Source organism: Acinonyx jubatus, chromosome B2 (genome assembly GCF_027475565.1).
Source record: "Acinonyx jubatus isolate Ajub_Pintada_27869175 chromosome B2, VMU_Ajub_asm_v1.0, whole genome shotgun sequence".
NCBI classification, from domain to species: Eukaryota; Metazoa; Chordata; class Mammalia; order Carnivora; family Felidae; genus Acinonyx; species Acinonyx jubatus.
The window spans coordinates 102,937,336-102,943,981 of record NC_069385.1 but is presented as its reverse complement, the minus strand read 5'-3'; the positions used below and the strand labels follow the sequence as shown (position 1 = coordinate 102,943,981).

At 35.8% G+C, this 6,646-nt stretch overlaps 1 pseudogene; it reads left to right on the top strand.

Moving 5' to 3' along the window:
* Positions 1 to 1,909: 1,909 nt before the first annotated feature.
* Positions 1,910 to 3,423, top strand: LOC128310954 (serine/threonine-protein kinase Chk1-like; annotated as a pseudogene).
* Positions 3,424 to 6,646: the final 3,223 nt, after the last annotated feature.

Below are 6,646 nucleotides of genomic sequence, written 5' to 3'. Positions count from 1 at the left end.
ATTTGAAAAATTACAAAATTCAAAAAACAAAACAACTTCTTAATGTTGTTTATTTTGGTTACTAGTAATTCTCCTGAAGTCATTAAATATTTATATTTGCATGGTGAAGAACAAGACCATAAAAAGAGTATTGTCAAAAAAAATTTAAGTTGAAATTGCTTGGAATACATTTTAGAATTTACAGTAGTACTTGTATGTGCAGCTATGTAATTTTCTAGAACTACACTTAAATCCCAAGGGCAAATATGGAAGACTTGCATAGTTGAATATAGTTGTTTGTCTTTTTATGAGAAAGACATATAGTTGGTGCTCTTTAAATGTAAGTTTCAGAAGCAAGAAGTGGATCCAGTCTATTTACTTAGGCCTAATGAATTTACAACTGGAACTCAAAGAAAAATTGCACTGGAAAAGTATGGAACAGAAAGCTTGACTCCTATTTCTGGAGTGGTTGAAAGAGAGGGAAGCAGTGCAGGGTGAAGACTGAACTATCATTGTCTTAGGTTGATTTGCTTTTAAGGAAAATAAAATATTGTAAATATAAATAGCTGCTATAAATAAATGGAAATTTTGAGTCAGAAAGCACAGAGTTCATTGTATTTAATATTTGGACACATTTTATTTTTTTAGCATTTAACTATTTCTAAACCAGTATGGTTCTGGCATTGATAGCATTTCATGGTTGTTTTCTTTTTGTTTTGTTTTCTTTTTAGTGACTTATAAAACAGTACATCTTAGATGAGGTTTAGCGAGCCATTGATAACCATTCCAAGATTATCATGCTTCATTGGCCTACACTTTGAAACACTTGAATTTCCCATGTTTTATTTGTGGAAGATGTTAACAGTGCATAGCAAGGAGTTTGTATTTTTAGAGACAAAGTTAATAGTTGTTTTTACAGGAGAAAAGTCTAGCCAGAGTGTGTAGGAGACTCACAGGGGATGCCTGTCACTTTTGTTCCTTCATTCTCACACAGTATTTCTTTGTCCCATTCCCAAATTTACTTTCTAAACTTCCCTCCATAATGAAACATGACCTTCTCTGTCAAAACCATTTCACCAGTGCAGGATTTTTGGAAATGCTTCATAATTATGCGACCTGAATTTGTTGGTATGCATTCATTTGGAAAATTACATGAAAGTGTCAATTCTTGCATGAGTCATCTGTGTAACAGGAATAACTCCTACTGTGAAAGGCTGCCTGGATCAATAAAATAACTGATAAACGTCAGTCATTAAAGTGATAAATAGGTTCTGATTGTTCAGAGTAGTAATAGATATTAGTTGTAACTCTTAGGTATTGAAGACCAAAAGATGAAATATGCTGTTCTGTATTGGCATCTTTCTGTAAGGACAACTTGCGGTGTATGTTGCATTGAGCTAAATCACAAGGGCTTTTTGTCTCTCCTGTTTTCCTTCATGTAATGAGATCAAGCCCTGAGGATATTTTCTCCCAAAATTAAAAATCCTGATGGCATATATCACCCCACTTATAGGTCAATCTGAAATGTCTTCTTAACAAAATCCAGTTTTCATGTGTGTTTACAAACCTTTACATCTTCCTGCTTTTCTCGGGCAGGTTTTCTTGGTTTTCCTTATGCAAATATCCTCTATTTTTCTAGCAAGTCCTTAAATTGCTGCTAGCATGACTGCTTTTCCCCATAGTGCTGATTGAACTCTAGGGTGAAGAGATCTCATTACCGATTATTAACTTTTGGAGATATTAAAAAAATCCTATAAAAATTGATGCATATTATGGGTATAATCCATTAATATCTCTAGTAGAAACTTTTGAAAAATGTGGAGGAGTTTAGCTTAACTTTGCCTTTCTGTTGACCTTAGAATATACATTCCAGATTTGGAATTCTTGTGGTGGTGGGCAAAGAATGGCCTGCATGGTCCACCATGAAGTAATGGAAGTGCCCTTTGTGTAAGACTGGGGCTCGGTGCAGACTTGGGAGAAGGTGTCTATGGAAAAGTTCAACTTGCTGTGAAGAGAAGAATTAAAGGAGTAGTTGCAGTCAGGATTGTAGACATGAAGCATGTCATAGACTGTCTAGAAAATGTTAAGAAAACGATCTGTATCAATAGCGTGTTACATTATGAGAGTGTAGTGAAATTCTACTGTCACAGGCAATATTCAGTATCTATTATTGGAGTACTGTAGTGGTGGAGAACTTTTTGACAGCATAGAGCCAGACATCGGCATGCCTGAAGAAGATGCTCAGAGGTTCTTCCATGAAATCATGGCAGGGTGGTTTATTTGCATGGTATTGGGATAACTCACAGGGATATTAAGCCAGAAAATATCCTTTTGGATGAAAGGGATTACCTCAAAATCTCTGACTTTGGCTTGGCAACACTGTTTTGGCACAATGATCATGAGTGTTTATTGAACAAGATGTGTTTACCTTACATTGCTCCAGAACTTCTAAAGAGAAAAGGATTTCATGCAGAACTCATTGATGTTTGGTCCTATGGAATGGTACTTATGGCAATGTTGCCATGGGACCAGGCCAGTGATGGTTGTCAGGAATAGTCTGATTGGAAAGAAAGAAAAATACATACCTCAACTCTTGGAAAAAATTGATTCTGTTTATCCAGCTTGGCTGCATAAAGTCCTAGTTGAGAATCCATCAGTAAGAATTACTACCCCAGACATCAAAAAAGATAGATGGTACAACAAACCACTCAAGAAATGGGTAAAAAGGCCCTGAGTTACTTCAGATGATGTACATAAGTCTCCTAGTGGATTTTCTAAACACATTCAATCCAGTTTGGACTCTCTGTGGTAAGCAGTGCTTCTAGTGAAGAAAATATGAAGTACTCTAGCTCCCAGCAAGAATCATGGACAGGTCTTTTCTTATGGGACACTGGCCCTTCATGATATTGATAAACTGGTACAAGAGATCAGTTTTTCCCCATCCACATGTTCTGATCGTATGCTTCTAAATAGTTACTTGGCACCCCAGGATCCCCCCAGACCCCTTGGAATCACTTGGTTAAAATAATGACATGATTTTTTACCAAACTGGATGTAGCCAAACCTTATCAATACCTGAAAGAAACTTGTGAGAAGTTAGACTATCAGTAGAAAAAGAGTTGTATGAGTCAGGTTACTGTATCAACTGATAGGAGAAACAATAAACTGATTTTCAAAGTGAATTTGGTACAAATGGTTGAGAAGTTCTTGGTTGACTTTTAGCTTTCTAAGGGTGATGGATTAGCATTTAAGAGACACTTCCTGAAGAGTAAAGGGAAGCTGAATGATGTTGTGAGCAGCCAGAAGGCCTGGTTTCCTGCCACATGAGAGATCCATTGGATTCCTGGTGAATATAGTGCTGCTGTATTGACATTATTCTTCCTAGAGAAAATTATCTTGTTCTGCAAACTGCAAACAGTAGTCTCTGAAGAGTTGTCTTCCTTCTAGCCAAACATTTTCCAATTCGTTTTGTATGTTCTTCATCTAAACAATACCTATATCTTCATTGTAAGTAAAGCTTTTGGGGAGCGATGGATAGAATTCATTAGATGTTTCTTCATTTTGTGTTTGGTATCTGAAGACCCATGTGATGGAAACCAAGCTCTGGGGAATACATGAGCTTACCAGCTTTTATACCGATGTAATGAAAAATGTAATGAAAAAAAATATCAACCATCATTTTGGTTTCATACAGAAAATACATGTTTCCTCCATGTTGATTTAATTATATGGGTATATTAGTAAGAAAAGCAATTTTTATGACTTTTGGAAAGTAGATATATCAGTCTATTATGTGAAGCCAACTTCAAAAAATGTATCTTCAAGATTTGTACTTGTTTTTGCAAGGGCCTGACACAGTATATAAATAAACCTGTTTTGAATTATAACTGCTAATTAAAATTGCAAGTAAGTACATTTTTTCCATTATAGTTAATAATATATAAAATACCGATTGATCTTTCAAGTAGAAGTTGAGCATAAAACTCTAGTGCTTAACTGTGCTTAACTACCTTTACTCTAAAATTACTATTGCTATTGCACATTTTAAATTTTATTCTATATTATTTTCTATGTTCATAGCCATATTTTAATTCTTTATTACACAAATAAATTCTATTTCAAAAATGAATAGCTAACTCTGTGGACTTACTGGTGACCAAGCTTCTAGGTGGTAGGGAATAAAAGAGGGAGAAGTAAGAAACCATTATAGAAAAGGATCTGATTCCTAGTTCGTTTGCTATCAGATTTACTAAGACTTTGTTCTTCTGATAAAATTTATTTTTTTAATGTATTAGGTTGAGGCCTGTATTCCTTTTTCTTTGTAATTTATAAAATCATCTTGGTCTGAAGCTAAGAACATACGAAATTTTATGGTTAGAGTTTATCACTTAGTGTATAATGGTAAATTGTATTACTGCAGTATACCCATAGGAGAAATAAATTTGTACCAATACAGGCTCCTAAGAATTGAGTCAATAAATTCTCAAAAACTAACTTTTGGTCCCTGTCCTTCAACCTGTTCCTCCCTAGTTTCTTCCATCCCAGTAAACTTTACATTCAGTTCTCCAGTTCCTTGAGCCAAAACCCCAAGAATCCTCTTTGACATTCCCACCTCAAGGTCTTTTTTTTTTCTGTTCCGTCCTCTAGAGTCCTTTACTCCCAAAATTTGTGTGGCTTGTGCTTCACTTGGAGTCTTTGCTTAAGTGTCACATGCTATGTAAATTCTTTCCTTGATTTATCTAAAATGTTACCCCCCTTCTATCACTCTTGCCTTTATTTTTCATAACACTTATTAGCTGACATTATAAGATATTTTTATTTACCTAGTAAAGTCTGTTTCCCCCATTGCAATATGTAATAGATAAGCTCCTTGAGTTCAGGGATCCTACCTGTCCTGTTCAGTTCTATGTCCCCAGCACTTAGAATGGGGCCTGATGTATTACAGCATGCAATGAAGAGTTGTTTAATGAAGAAATATACACTCAGTTGATCTTATCCATTCGCAGAAAATACCAGGAAGCTGAACACTTCTCTCCATTTTGATTGCTACCACTCTAGTTTAAGCCTCTTCATCTCCTCCCTAGATTTCTTACTAAAAACTATTGTCTTCCCACCTCTACTTTTGCTGTTTCTCAACTCAACCCTCTCTCCCTCAAAGTTGTTTCTTGACATAGGTCCTAAGTTTTTTGTTTGTTTGTTTGTTTGTTTGTTTTTAAGATAAATTGTACTGTGACATTACCTTGCTTAAAAACCTCCAGTAACTTCCCAGTGTATCAAAAATGAACTCTAAATTCTTTTCTTGGACTGACCTGGCTCTGCAAGATATACCTTCTGTCCTCTTTGCTCACCGTACTACAGATAGAGTAGCCTTCTACTTCTACTTCTATTCACTGAATGTATGAAGGCTCATTCCCCTTTCAGGGCTTTGATGTTTATAACTGCCACTGTCTGGAACCCCTTCCATTAGTTTGCATAGCTTATTTAGCATTCAAAACTCAGCCCAAATGTTTGTACTATCCCCAATCACTGTCCAATTGTTTCTTTTTCTTCATGGAACTGATTAGTATCTGAAATTGTCTGTCTCCCCCACTAAAACATAAGCTTAGACTTTGCCATTTCTTTTCATTTTTGTGTATCTTTTTAAATTTTTTTATTTTAATTCTTTTTTTTTTTATGTTTTATTTATTTTTGAGAGCAAGAGAGACAGAGCACGAGCGGGGGAGGGGCAGAGAGAGAGGTAGACACAGAATCTGAAACAAGCTCCAGGCTCTGAGCTGTCATCACAGAGCCCGACGGGGGGCTTGCACTCACAGACCACAAGATCATGACCTGAGCCTAAGTCGGATGCTTCACTGACTGAGCCACCTAGGTGCCCTTGTGTATCTTTTAAAAACAAAATTCCCTGCTCCTTCCCCCTCCCTGCCCCTTCATATATCTTGTACCTGGAATGTAATAGGTACTAAATAAATATTTGTTGAGTAAATGAATGAATTAAATATCAGATGAAGAAAATTTTACAAAATATCATAAGGGGAAGGTGAATAGATGGATAGTTAACAAACTTTCTCCGTTATTGGAATTTGTATAGAATGGTGGGGAAAGTTCCAGTCAGACTTGGGCAGATTAGCTCTCACATTAATAATTATGTGCACATTGACACCTGCCTCTGTAAAGAGACTGTTAATAACTACATTGTAGGGTTGTTTTTAATCTTAAATGAGTTAAGGTGTGTGAAGAGTATAGTATACTGTGTTGCACAAAAGAAATTCACTAAACATAAGCTGCCAGAATTTTTCTGCAGGGCTCATTATGTTATTGGGAGAAGATATTTACTCCCATTATTAAAAGTAATATTTGCTTTTCAATGAAATTTTGTAAAGTGTAAAAATGGGGGAAAGGAATTATTATTCAAAGATAACAGCTAAAATTTTTATGGCAAGATCAACATATGCTGCGTGTGTGTGTGTGTGTGTGTGTGTGTGTAGTGTGGAACGTGGTGGGTGTGATTATTGAGATAAATATAAATATATAAAACATGCACAGTTTAACAAGCAGATGTAAAGTTAACAACTGTTCAACCAAACTCAATTGAAGAAAGTTCATTTCTGGACCCTCACAAGCCTTCCCTTGTACCCCTTCCCAGTCATAACCTATCCCCTTCACTCAG